The sequence below is a fragment of the Ambystoma mexicanum genome, chromosome 6q (genome assembly GCF_040938575.1).
Source record: "Ambystoma mexicanum isolate Mex_15411 chromosome 6q, UKY_AmexF1_1, whole genome shotgun sequence".
Classification (NCBI taxonomy): Eukaryota; Metazoa; Chordata; class Amphibia; order Caudata; family Ambystomatidae; genus Ambystoma; species Ambystoma mexicanum.
Window position 1 is genome coordinate 358938175 of NC_090937.1, and position 13957 is coordinate 358952131.

The following is a 13957-nucleotide window of genomic DNA, read 5'->3' on the forward strand; positions in this document are numbered from 1 at the left end:
GCTCCATCATGGACACGGTCCTTTCATCTCCAGATATTGTGCAAGATCAGCACATTTGGAACAGGGGTTCTCCTTCTCTGCAGCTTTCAAAATCCTAACTCTCCCTCATTCCCTGTGTGTTTCTAATTGTATTGGAATGATTCCACACTATGTCATTGTGACCTCACATTTTTTGATTGGTCAAGTATTTCCATTGATTTGATTAATATGCAGACACTACCAAAGAATACACCCCACAATCGCCATAGGTTGATCATATTGTTAACCATGTGAAAAGGTGTGGACTGCACACTCTGGGAAGTTTGGATTATTAAACATAATTGTTATTCCTTATCTTATCATAGCAATATGACACACATGTGAATTATGTTTTCTTTATTATTTTGTTCCCTATGAATCATAGGATACCTGCCATGAATATGTGCAGTGAAGTATTTGACATATATTAATATTTACAATGTGATTCATTTTTATTAATCATATAAATATTATGTTTAGACTCATTTCATAGAGGAGAATGATCATAAAACACCTTTCCTTTTGATGAGAGGTGCCATGGTTGTGGTTGTATGGCCAACAGTGTTTTCAAATACATATCTGAGGCCTGTTGCATATTTAAGTTTCATTTATTTGAATTCTGAAACTTTGGTGTCCATGCATTCCTTCCAGTTAACAATTAATAGAACTTGCTGACATGCCTCCTTTGTTTGTAAAGGATTGCATCTGGAGAATTTTATTGGATGGCCTTGTTCAAAGTTAAAATCTTAAATCCAATAATCTTTCTTTGAAGCTTATGAGTTTTGAAAACTGGGCTCCCACCATGTAATTATCCTGACTCCTGTCAGCTCAGAACTGAAGCTTTGATGGGATTCATTTTAATGTGTTTATTAAGAATAATCTCTTGAATGTGGGTGTGAGCATCCCATCACCCCAAGCACTTGAATTGGTGGTATTCCTATGGACCTTTTAATGGGTTTCTTAAGTAGCTTTTTATTATATAGGCCTGTTTTCTCATGATTGCTAAGTTAATCACTAGTGCCTTGCAATCACCCCCATCCACAATACTGAATAGGACATGAGTTCAGCTTGTTGTCAGGTAACCTGGAAAATCAGCATGGGAAGGCCACATTAGAAAACCAATGATTTCCTATACATGAAAGGCTTTTTCACTTCCGTTATATTGTTGGTGCACAAGCCATTCTTTATCCATAAATTACAGTGAGTTATCACATTTGTGTTTATCATATTCTAAATAAGAATCAAACTGCAATTTAACCAATTTCTTGTTTATTTATTTATTTATTTATATGGCGCGCCAAACCCAAGGGTATCTGCGCGCATTACAGTTATTTGTTGTTACAGATTACAAAGTCATTCAGAGTCTGTTACATAGATAAAGCAATAATATGAGATAATGTACATGTATACACTCATCGTCTTGGCGAGTGGATTACATTGATTACAAAGTCATTAAGAGTCAGATACATAGTAAAGGCAATAACATAAGATAATGTACATGCGGTTACTTAACAATTCTGACAATTACAAAGTTATTTTCAGAGATTTACAGACAGTCATGGCAAGGTACCTGAGAGAATAAGAAATTCCTATGGGACCAGTTAAAGAACCCGGGAGAAGACCCAGACTTTGGCTTTTTTTCTGAAGCTGATGAAAGAAGGATCGGATCTTAAGGAGGTAGGCAGGGAGTTCTATAACTGTGCCGCCATGACAGGAAATCCGCTACCTCCTACTTTCTTGAGCTTATATCTTGGGACTGTTTTTGCAGGACGTTCAGAAGTGTTTTTAGAAAACTTGTTACCTAAGTATTTAGGGGCCAAGTTAGACAAGCATTTGTGGGTGAGGGATAGTGCTTTGAACTGTATTCTATCCTTGACTGAGAGCCATTTGGGGTTCCGTCTTGTCTCAGAGATATGATGCGCTCTAGCGATACTTAATGCAGTTCTGAGAGCATTATATTGTAATGTTTGAAGTTTATTGACATTGTGTTTACTTGACCCAAGGTAGAGTGCATTACAATAGTCTAATTACAAGAGAATTAGGGCTCTTGCTAAAGTAATGCTGCTGGTTGTGGAAATGAACGGTTTGCACGCATGTAATTAACTTGCAGGTGTAAGCTGTAGTCGAGGCCGTGCCATTAATTTGTCTTTTCAGATTCAGGCCTGAGTCTAGATAGAATCCTAATGTTTTTACCTCCTTGGCCACTTTTATATTGCTACCGTCAATGTTGAAAGATTGAAACTGGTTGCTTAGTTTGGGCAGTCTAGCTGGAGCTCCTACAAGGAGGAGCTCTGTCTTCTCGTCGTTTAAGCAGAGGCTGTGTGTAGCCATCCACGCTTGAATAATGAGGTACATTTTATTCACCAGGGTAGAGTCGGTGTCATAGTCGCCTGACATAGGTATCAGAATCTGGGTGTCATCTGCATAATTAGTGTAGGTGACACCCAGATTATCTAAATTGTCAAAAGGAGGCTTTGTGAAAACATTATACAAGGTATGCGATACACACAAATCTTGGGGTACTCCACAGGATAGAGGTCCCGGCTCTGCTGATGCCGTAGTTGAGAAGGCTCTCGTGGAACGATTGTCTAGAAAGGATTGAATACAAGTTGTTGCTTCCCGGGAGAAGTGGGCGGCTGGCGACTGATGCTTACAGAGTACTGTATGGTTCAATAAATCTCAAACGGCCAAAAAGTCTAGTAGGATTAGGAGGGCCAAATTCCCTTTGTCCTTTAAGTCATACATCTGGTTTTTCAGATAGATAAGAGCAGTTTCAGTTCCGTGTTTAGATCTAAAGCCTGAATGGCGAAGCCCAAAAAGATTGTTGGCTTCAAGGTATGTCTGAATCTGTAAGTAGGCCGCCTTGTCCAATATTTTTAAGAGAAAAGGGACTGTTGTTATTGGTCTGTAATTAGTTGGGTTGATTGGATCTAGGGAAGGTATTTTTAGAAGCGGGAGGGCTCAAGCCTCCTTTAGGTTTGAGAGGACCGTTTTGTTTCCATTTCTTCATATTTAATTACAGAGGTGCTCTATTTGAACATATCCCAATGTTTTGTTTTTTAAAACCGCAGGTAGATACATTAAGCTCTGTTAAAACCTATCAACATGTTCCAGATAATGTAGTAAATTACACCAGATGTTCTTTTGTGCTTGTTCATATTTTCCAAAAAACATATAAACTGGTGCCAGTCCTTTGGCTTTCAGGACATTCTTCCACTGTAGCAAGGCATCATTTTAGATGACAGCAGAATGCTTTATTTTACAAGAAGGGTTTTCAGCAATTCTTACTGGAGTGTAAAGTTAGTTACCAGCCAATTCTTGGTCACAAAATCTACACCATCTGTCACGTGCTATGCACCTAATAGCCAGGTAACTACCGGCATCCCACAGGTACACCCTTTTTGTAAAAGCTGATGAAAAGCACGAGTCATGAATAAAGTGAAGCATTATTCTGCGGTGTCCTTACTTTAGATTCAGGCCAACTTAATCTCTCTTTCATTCTCTCCTACAGGAGAAATAGATTAAAGAGCTCAGGGAGAAATATCAGGCGACTGACCTTTTGAAGAGCACTAAGGGAGTGCAGGACGGGTTGCTGCTGCTAAGGATGTGTGCTAATTACCTAGTAGAAGAGAAGAAGTAGTTGAGAGTAAAAGGGGTAAGGGAAAGGGTGCTGGACCGAAGGAGGGTGGGGCGAGAGAGAGAGAGAAGGGCTTTGACAGTGTCAGGAATTTTAGAGATTTTAGAGGAAAAATGTGCAAAGCCATTAGCAGAAAGGGAGGAGGACATGGATATCAGCTTTGGAGGGATGAGCAATTCTTGGAGGATAGATGAAAGTTTGCGGGGGTGATAGTGAAAGGGGGAGATTAGGTTTGAGAAGTGGGTGTATTTGGTAGAGTTCAGTACAGACGTGAGGGCAGCAAGAGATTCTTTGTAGGGTAGGAGCAGGGGGGAGGTCTGTGAATTGTGCCATTGTCGTAGATCACAATACATGTTTTTTTTAGTATTTGAATCTCAGAAGTCATTCAGAACTGAGTATAGGATGGTGTTACAGTGTGTGCAGGATAGATTTGGTCAAAGGGAGTCAGACGTTCATGCTAAAAGTCAGAAAAACATGTTCAGTGGAGGAGGAATGAATAATGGAAAGAGACAGGTCCTCACATCATCACGGTATGGGTTAAGAGAGTTCTGCTTGAATTTGCTCTGATCATTGAAGAAGGCTGAGAGGGTGCAGGGACCAACATGTCAAAGTAATGTTACAGGAAGCAGCGGATATTGCTGTGTTATGAGGTACACCAGCAGGGCTGTGCCTGGCCGGTTCTGTCAACTGTCATTGACATTACGTAAAAATGAAACATTCCAAATGGTAGCATTTATTTGTAACATTTAGCTTATATTTAGCTAGGAGACACCCCCTTTGGCTGTGGTATTTGTTCTGATTTAAGCTTCTGAACTAACTAGCTGGGACTTCAATGAGGAGCAGTCAGACACAGCTCTCAACTCACCCACTTCTTGCGGGTGTCACTCACCTAAAGCATCCAAACACCCGCCAGCTCCTTTGTTTCACCTGCCTAAATCGCTTCCCCCGACCTCGCAAGACTGTCTTCTTCTCATCTTGGAGCCACAAGACTCTCTCATGCATTCCTAAGAGGTGCAGTCTCACTAAATGAGACAGTGCGGCAGGAACTTTGAGCTTTAAAAATGAACAACTCTAGGCAGCAAGCACACGTTTGAAAGGGGCCCCTAGGGGTCCCTTACGTCCATGAAAACAAGGCGACTCACCACACACGATAGATACGCCAGACACGAGGTTGTATTCCCAAAGCTAGGGTTTATTGCAAAGCAAATAGTCTCAGTTGGCCAACTCGGTCTCACGCCCCGCGACGTGTATCTCTGGACCTCGAGGGACGGAGAAGAGTGAATTACGTACATCAGTTACATATATACAAAATGCATATCATACAATCAGCTATGACATGTTTAACACCCCCCTTTATTGGGTTTCTTTGAACTCGGTGTGATGATGGACACTTCCGACAAATTATGACACCTTCAAATATCTATTCTAGTAACAATATGCAATTTGCAAGTGCGGAGGCATCTTTCAGTTGTTGAACAGAACACAGTGCTTCTGTTCTTGGAAGCGAGCTACATACGGGGGAAGAGTTGCATTCCAGACCTTGCTATCTATGAGGTGCTATTCGTGTCCTGGGAGCCGACATGCTATAATAGGGCTCAGCAAAGGGGGGGCGTAAAAAGAGCATAATTCAAGCCTTAAGCTGCTTTATTCTAAACATATTCTACCATATAACGAGACTGGCTGGCAGCTGCAAAATGATTAAATGCGCTGCAGCTCTGCTTCAAGGCTACATTCGGGAGGGAGCCGGGCATTCTTTCCTGGCGCTGCCTACGTTGTGTTTCAACAAACTCTTGTTATCCTCGCGCCCCTGCAGCCTTGTCCTTTCACGTGCAGACAACAATGTTTTACAGTCAAGCAGTGTAAGCAGAAAATGTACTGCGAAGCAATAAGAACAGAAAGCAATGAGCAATGGTTAGAAAACAAAATGGCGATCCTTGTTACATCAAAATGGCCGTTCATTGGCAAACTCGGAAGCCTATATGTCTGTCATATCGTGGATGAGACGGTTGGCCAATAGCCACCAAAATACATTTGCCGTCACATATGGGAGGTATCCATTTTTCTAGACTGACATGTTCAGCAAACATAGCATGTGCCTCTGAGATCGCTGCTGTGCGGCCAGTCTAGAGTGGATCCCCCGATCTGTATTGCTTGCCACTGCCAATTCGAACACAGAAGGGCCCTGCCCCAGCCCTGCTTCCAGACAGGATCACCTGCTTTCTTGAGAGTACAATACAAGTCTAAATAAGAACTTACATTTTTATGACAAATGATACGCAAACATTTATTCTTGGTGTAGATTGTATAGTTCAAAGTCTTTTGGTACATGTTTTAAGCATTAAAAAACATAGACCGGAGATACACAAAAAACTAAAAAACTAAAACAAAGAGAGGCTCCCTTGGAAGAGCTCTCTGTCTGTGCTCATATTGTCTGTGCTCATCGTGCCCTGGCCATCCTGAAGTGATTCTCTGACATTGCTTGGACCCATAGGCTGGATGCGTTCAGTTAACTACCAAGGACACAACAGCTGGTAAGTGTGTAGTTTTCTCTCCTGCAATTTTGCATATCACACTCTGTCTGGCCTCCTTTTTTAAATGTAAAATTATTTATACTGCATTGGCAATGCACAGTTAAGCCTTTCTCTTTCTAAGGGGTCTGGCGGTAGCTTTTGCTGCAAATTTCCCTCTATGGCGTGCTCTGGGACCTCTGCATAATTTTGCTCATGCTAACCTTGGGATACCATTTCCCATGCGCAAAGGAAGTGTAAGGAACTGAAGCTCTATTTTCATACATTTTAAGTAAGGGCTTTCACCTTTAAGCATATGTGACAATGAACTTTTGTTGCTGCTGCTGCCTGGCTGGTAAGTGGTTTTCTTTGGTTTTGCACTCTTACTCTGGCTCAAATTGTGATTAAATAAAGTGTTTAGTAAAGTGGCACTCTCCTGCACCTCCCTACATTATCTCTGTCTAGCCCCTCCACTTCCCTGTTGTTCATGTTCTGCCCGCCTACCAGCCCTCCCACCACCCCTGATTGGCCCATCCCTGTTGTGTCCTAAAGGAACGTGGCGCTTGGCTCGTCGGAGCGGCAAAGTGCACATTTAGTGCTTCTGCTGCCTGGCTGCTTAGGGGTTTTCCTTGGATTTGCCCTCTTAATCTGGCCCAAATTGTGATTAAATAAAGTGTGTAGTAAAGCAGCACTTTCCCGCACCTCCCTCGATTATCCCTGTTCATCCCCTTCACTTCCCTGTTGTTCATATCCCACCTGCCTCCCAGCCCTCCCACCACCCCTCATTGGCCCATCCCTGTTGTGCCTGAAACCAATGAGGCCCTTGATGCGCCAGCGCTGCAGTCTGCGCATTTCCTGCTGTCGGGCATGTAAACAGTTTTCCTTGGTTTTGCCCACTTAATCTGGCCAAAATTGTGATTAAATAAAGTGTGTAGTAAAGTGCCACTCTCCTGCACCTCCCTCCATTATCCCTGTTCGTCCCCTCCACTTCCCTGTTGTTCATAGCCCACACGCCTCCCATCCCTTCCATCACACCTGATTGGCCCATTCCTGTTTTGCCTTAAACCAACAAGGCCTTGCCTTGTCGGAGCTGCAGTGTGTGCATTTGCTGCTGATGCTGGCCGGCTGGTAAGTGGTTTTCCTTGGTTTTGCCCTCTTAATCTGACCCAAATGGTGATTAAATAAAGTGTGTAGTAAAGCTGCGCTCTCCCGTGTCTCCCTCCATTATCCCTGTTGGTCCCCTCCACTTCCCTGTTGTTCATAACCTGCATGCCTCCTAGCCCTCCCACTACCCCTGATAGGTCCATCCCCATTGTGCCCTAATGCAATGTGGCCCATGGCTCGCCGGAGCTGCAGTGTGTGCATTTACTGCTTCTGCTGCCTGGCTGGCTAGGGGTTTTCCTTGGTTTTGCCCTCTTAATCTGGCCCAAATGGTGATGAAATAAAGTGTGTAGTAAAGTGGTGCTCGCCCGTGCATCCCTCCATTTCCCCCGTTCTTCCCCTCCACTTCCCTGTTGTTCAAAGCCTGCCTACCTCCCAGCCCTCCCACCACCCCAGATTGGTCCATCCCCGTTGTGCCCTAAACCAATGTAGCCCTTGCCTTACCGGAGCTGCAATGTGCGCATTTGCTCCTGCTGCTGCCTGGCTTGTAAGTGGTTTTCCTTGGTTTATCCCTCTTAACCTGACCCAAATTGTGATTAAAGTGTGCAGTAGTGGCACCTCCCTCCATTATCCCTGTTTGTTCCTTCCGCCACCCTGTTGGTCATAACCCGCCCACCTCTCAGCCCTCCCACCACCCCTGATTAGCCCATCCCTATTGTGCCTTAAACCAATGAAGACCTTGCCTCGCCGGAGCTGCAATGTGCGCATTTGCTGCTGCTGCCTGGCTGGTAAGTGGGTTTCCTTGGTTTTGCCACTACTTGTTGCTGCACCTCCGGCTAAGGGCCATGAGGCAAAGGGCAGCTCCTGCAGAAACAGCTCAAGACCGTGTTGGCCTGTTTTAGCCTGTGGAGCCTGCAGCCATCAACCAGCAGCGACTAATAAGGTAGGCGAGGTCTGGACAGGGGGACCAGAAATTACTGATACACATTAGACTGTCCAACCCATTTTATTATTATCCTATTATCATATTATCTAAAAGCCTGTAGTGTGTTGCAAATTCATATGTTAGCCATATCCAACGCTTAAACCAACTGTGTTAGTCAGCCATATCTCACATCTAGGTAGCTTGTGTTAGTCAGCTATATCTCGCATCTAGGTAGTTTGCGTTAGTCAGCCATATCTTGCATCCAGGTAACTTGTGTTAGTCAGCCATATCTCGCATCTATGTAGCTTTTGTTAGCCATATCTCACATGTAGGTAACCTGTGTTAGTCAGCCTTATCTTGTTTCTAGTTAGCTTGTGTTTGTCAGCCATATCTCACATCTAGGTAGCTTGTGTTAGTCAGCCATATCTTGCATCTAGGTAGCTTGCTTAAGTCAACCATATTTCACATTCAGACAGATTGGGCCAGGTAGCAACATCTCACATCCAGGCAAATTGTCCAGGGTTGTGCTTGCAGCAAAGCCATGTACTCCTCCGCCCTAGTATCCCAAACCTGTAACTACTGCCTGCATTACTATACCTCCATCTAGGCATTTCACTGTCTTTCCATGTGTCCCAAATCTAGGTGCTACTGCCTTTTACTGTCTGCTGTTGCATCCCCATTTAGGCATTTCACCCGCTATCCAGGTGTCCCAAATCTAGGTGCTATTGCATTTACTGTCTACTCTTTTATCCCCATTAAGGCGTTTCTCCCACTGTTCAGGTGTCCCAAATCTAGGTGCTACTGCTTTTTACTGTCTACTGTTACAACCCCCATTTAAGCATTATTCCCGCTATCCAGGTGTCGCAAATCCAGAAGCTACTCCATTTTACTGTCTACTGTTGTATTCACATTTAGGATTCTCTCCCTCTATCCAGGTGCCCAAATCTAGATGCTACTGCATTTTATTGTCTACTATTGTATGCCCATTTAGGCATTTATCCAGCTATCCAGATGTCCCAAACCTAGGTGCCACTGCATTCTACTGTCTATTGTTGCAACCAACATTTAGGCGTCTCTCCCGCTATCCAAGCGTCCCAAATCTAGGTGCTACAATGTTTAATTGTCTACTGTGGTTCCCCCTTTTTGGTGCACCCCCCTGCTATACAGGGGTCCCAAAGCCCACTCCTACTGCCCTGAGTAGGTTCCCCAAGGCTGGGTAAGTACATATCTAGTGTTGTACCCCAGTTGAACGAACCCCCTCTACTCAGTCACATAATCAGATATACCAGTCCCAAAGGTTAGACACCATGCCACCCACTGGCCAAATCAGAGCTGCACACTGGTGCAACAGTAGGCCTGATGAGACGCACCACACACTAACCCAGCCATCCCAATGCACAGCCCATCATCTCAGCCTTCCACCTCCCACCTGCTACACCCTGCACGTAGATCTTGCTCGCTCAATCAAGAGCAACAAGATGGAGAAAAGGAGCAGAAGACATTGACCCCCAGAACAAACCATACCGCCCAGCAGTCCAGGTAAAAGAACCTCCCTCCCACACCCTGGCGCTAGTCACTCACCTGCACCCTTTGCTCGTACCTCTCCAGAACGACATAGCACGCCTGCCGCCAACTCGTGCTTTCCCTTTCTAAGCGCATCAAGAGCAGCCCTAGCCAAAACCCCAAACACCACAGCCCCACTCTCTCTCAGACCCACCCCAAGGGCCACCCAAACGTCAAGGAAAGTCCCAGACCAAGGCCACCTCATCCCCCTCCTAGCATCACCCATTCTCCAACCAAGATCCCAAACCCTGCCACCTCACTATAGGGCCCAAACCTCCCCACCAGCACCCAACCGTGTCTTAGCCCTATTCCCCTCTTCGCCCATCCCCCATGGTCCACCTCCACTCCCCAACGCCTCCTCCCCACACCCTCCACCGCCCAAACGTTTGCACCTACTCACCCTGACAAACCCCTTTCCCCTAATGTCCTCCCTTGGTCACACCCTTCCTCAACCCCCAGCCACCCCCCTCCTCTTCACCCCCTCCTCCTATCATTCCCAACACAACCCACCCAGCACTTGCAAGCAAACCCCACCAACTCTCTTGCCCCCTCATCAACACCAGGTCAGTCTCCAAAAACAAATTCCACATCTTTGACCTCAACACAGAACAAAATCCAGATGTTCTTTTGATCACAGAGACCTGGTTTGCTGATGATTACAAGCCCATTGCACACGAGGCCTGCCAACCCGGGTACAACCTTACTGTTCCGAACAGATAACTAAGGGCTGGAGTACTTGCGATAATACACAAACACCAATTCCCACTAATAATTAAGGACTCCTCAGCAAACACCACTGACTATGAATCCGTTCTGATAAAACTCCAACTCTCACCCTCCGCCTCACAAATCTTCCTACTCATCCACAGATTCCATGGCTACAACAAAAATGCTGCAGACACGCTATGCAATGCTCTAACAACCAATCTCAACCTCCATCCAACACTTACCATCCAAGGGGATTTGAACATCTGGTTTGACTCACCCTCAAACCCTATGACCCGATCTCTCACAGACGACATAGAAGCATTCAACCTGACACAATGCATCTCCACACCCACCCACACTGGAGGTCACACCTTCAATGCGCTCTTCAGCACTGCAAACATATCCACACCACCCGCACGCCACCTATCATGGACAGATCACTCAGCAATCTTCTTCTCTGTACCACTGACCACCATGGCTCACGCCCAAGGTCACACCTGACCACCACCAACCCCCACACCTCTCACTACAATATGGGCTAAAGTTGTTATCACTCCAGATCTGCTAACTCCATCCTCACCTCTTTCCAAACACTCTCCCTCCAGGAACAGCCGCCCCCATCAAATTCTTTAACCTCTGTCTCTCCAACACCCTTACACCTCTCATCCCAACAAAATGGACCTCTAGGAGATCAGGACCCACACCCAGGTGGCACACCGCCAACCTCAAATCACTAAAAACACTCAAGCCTTGTCTGGAACTGACCTGGCGAACATTCCCTAAAACCCAGAACAAAACCGCCCTAACAAGACTAACCAAAGCATAGAGACTGGAAATCACAGAAACCAAGAAAACATTGTATGGGAACAGAATCTTAAACTCTCACAACCTGAGTAATGAACTGCAGAGAATAATTCCCAAATTCAACTCCCCGGCCTGCTCTAACCCGCCTTCACCCATCTCCCAATCCCTATGTGACACCTTATCAGAACACTTCCACAATGTCGCTATCGACAGACACTCCACCATCATCTTTAAATTGGAACTCATGCCCCCACCCCCGACCCAGCCACAGCCCAATCCACGTTGAATCCCCATTCTATATAAACGTTCACCTATTTCTCTCCAATCTCACACCAGGAGTTACTCTCATCACTAGCACAAAGCTACCCATCAGGAGCTCCTGAGGACCCTTGCCTGTCTGCCTTCCTCACTCAAAAACATCCCAGCTGCAACCAGTGCAGGCAGTATCGCACGCTCAGTCCTCAACCACTCCCTTACATCTGGAACGTTCCCGGAAGCCCTAAAACCTCCCATATCAAACCCCTCCTCAAAAAACCTACACTCGACCCACTCCTCCCCCAGAACTACCAGTCAATCTCTTTCTTGGGCAGACTTATAGACCGCACAGCATACAAGCAGCTTGGCCTTTTCACTGAAGCCAACAACCTCCTGGACCCTCTGCAATCTGGATTCAGACCACTCCGAGGAACAGATTCCTGCCTAGTGTCTGTCCGGGATGACCTAAAAAAGAACAGCTGATGCAGAAGTCTGTGCTGTACTCATCCTTCTTGACCACTCTACCGCATTCGATAGAATCAGTCACACCGTCCTCCTAGACAGTCAACACTCATTAGGAATCAAAGAAGACACAACCCTCTCTTGGATCTCCTCTTTCATCTCTAATCGCTCACAAATCATACTCCTCCACCCATTCACCTCCACCTCACGACCAGTAACAAAAGGGGTCCCACAAGGAGCATCCCTATCTCCCATGCTCTTCAACATCTATCTAAACCTTCTGCCCACACTCATCTGCTCCCACAATCTTAACTGCTAGAGCTATGTTGACGACACCCAGATCATCCTTAAAATCCCAAAATTACCAGGCTCCAAATGTGCAGATCTGTCATTATACCTCTCGGATATTGACTACTGGATGACGGCCAACCACCTCATCCTCAATCCTGGGAAAACTGAAATCCCAGTCTGTGGGAAAACATCGCTCCTCCACCAACCTATTCCCTGGCCGCAATCCCTAGGTCCCCCCACTGGCAACATTCACCTCAGTGAAAAACCTTGGATGCACACTTGACACAGATTTACATCTTTCCCAACACATCAACTCTGTATCCAGATCCTGTTTCTTCCACCTATGCATCCTCAGGCATATCTTCCCTTACCTCACCTATACTCACCGTTTCTCTGCCATCATCTCCATCATCCTCTACTATTTGGACTACGCAAACTGCCTCTATCTAGGTGCACCAGAGTTTCAGCTAAGGAAATTGCAAAGAATCCAAAACGCTGCAGCCCTCCTGCTCATTAACCTACCTCCCAGAGAACACATCAGCCCTACACTAAGAATCCTCCACTGGCTCCCTATCGGTTGATGCACTACCTTTAAAGCTATGTGTATCACCCACCGGGCCATCCACAACACCAGGCTGGAATTCCTTCAAGACAAAGTCACTCGCTACCACACCTCAAGGACTCTCAGATCTTGCACAGCTTCTCTCCTAGTGGTCCCACATTACAACTCCACCAGACTGGGCGGATCCTCTCTCTCCGTCCAAGCGACGATCCTTTGGATATCCCTACCCTAGCACGTTTGCAATATTGATAATCACCAGGTATCCAGAAAGGCCTTCAAAGCCTGGCTTTTCTCTCACGCCTCTTGAAACCCTCCCCCACTCAAAACTCTCGATAGGCACACAGAAAAACTGCCCCAAAGACAACAACACCTCAATCCAGCAATTCCTAGCGGATGCCGGCACTGTTCGCAGTGGCACACCATGACAACCGTGTCTTCCCCAAACACAACACTCCTACCCACCAATACCCATTCGCAGAGGCACACTGTAACAAACTATTGTGCTCCTCAAACACAAGAAAACTCCTATCCACCAATACCCCCCTGATGTCTGCAGCATTCGCAGAGGCACACTGTAACAAACTATCATCCTCTCCCACTTTAGCCCCCCGGCATCCCGATTGGGCCCCTCTCCCACTGCTCAGAGTTTCGTTCCAGGGAAACCACGAATACTGAGACCAGCCAACCGCATTTGACCAAGAAAAAAGAACACTTCAGTCGAACTCCAGCCAAGCATATGGTACGTGTACCTTAACCCCGTCTGTGGATACAGGAGACAGGCACGGCCACCTATCCATGCACCCTAGAATGCAGCTATGGCTTTGCTATTCCAGTCTAGCAGCACACATACCCGTCCACACTGAAACCCCTGACGTACCTCAACACCTCTGCCATTAGCATACAGCGACAAACAACAAAACTAAATTCAGTCTAGCTGGGCACACATCGAATCTTCAGCACTAGCACTGTATCCTAAACCACCAACAGCACCCACCCACGTGCCTGATGTCTGTGCTGCTTACTAGAGCCTAGCCAACCCACCTAAGTCCTAACCCGGCAAAAATGCACACAAGCATCCTTTAATTTAAACTCTTAGAACCTCCTATACATTGACTGTGGTCACC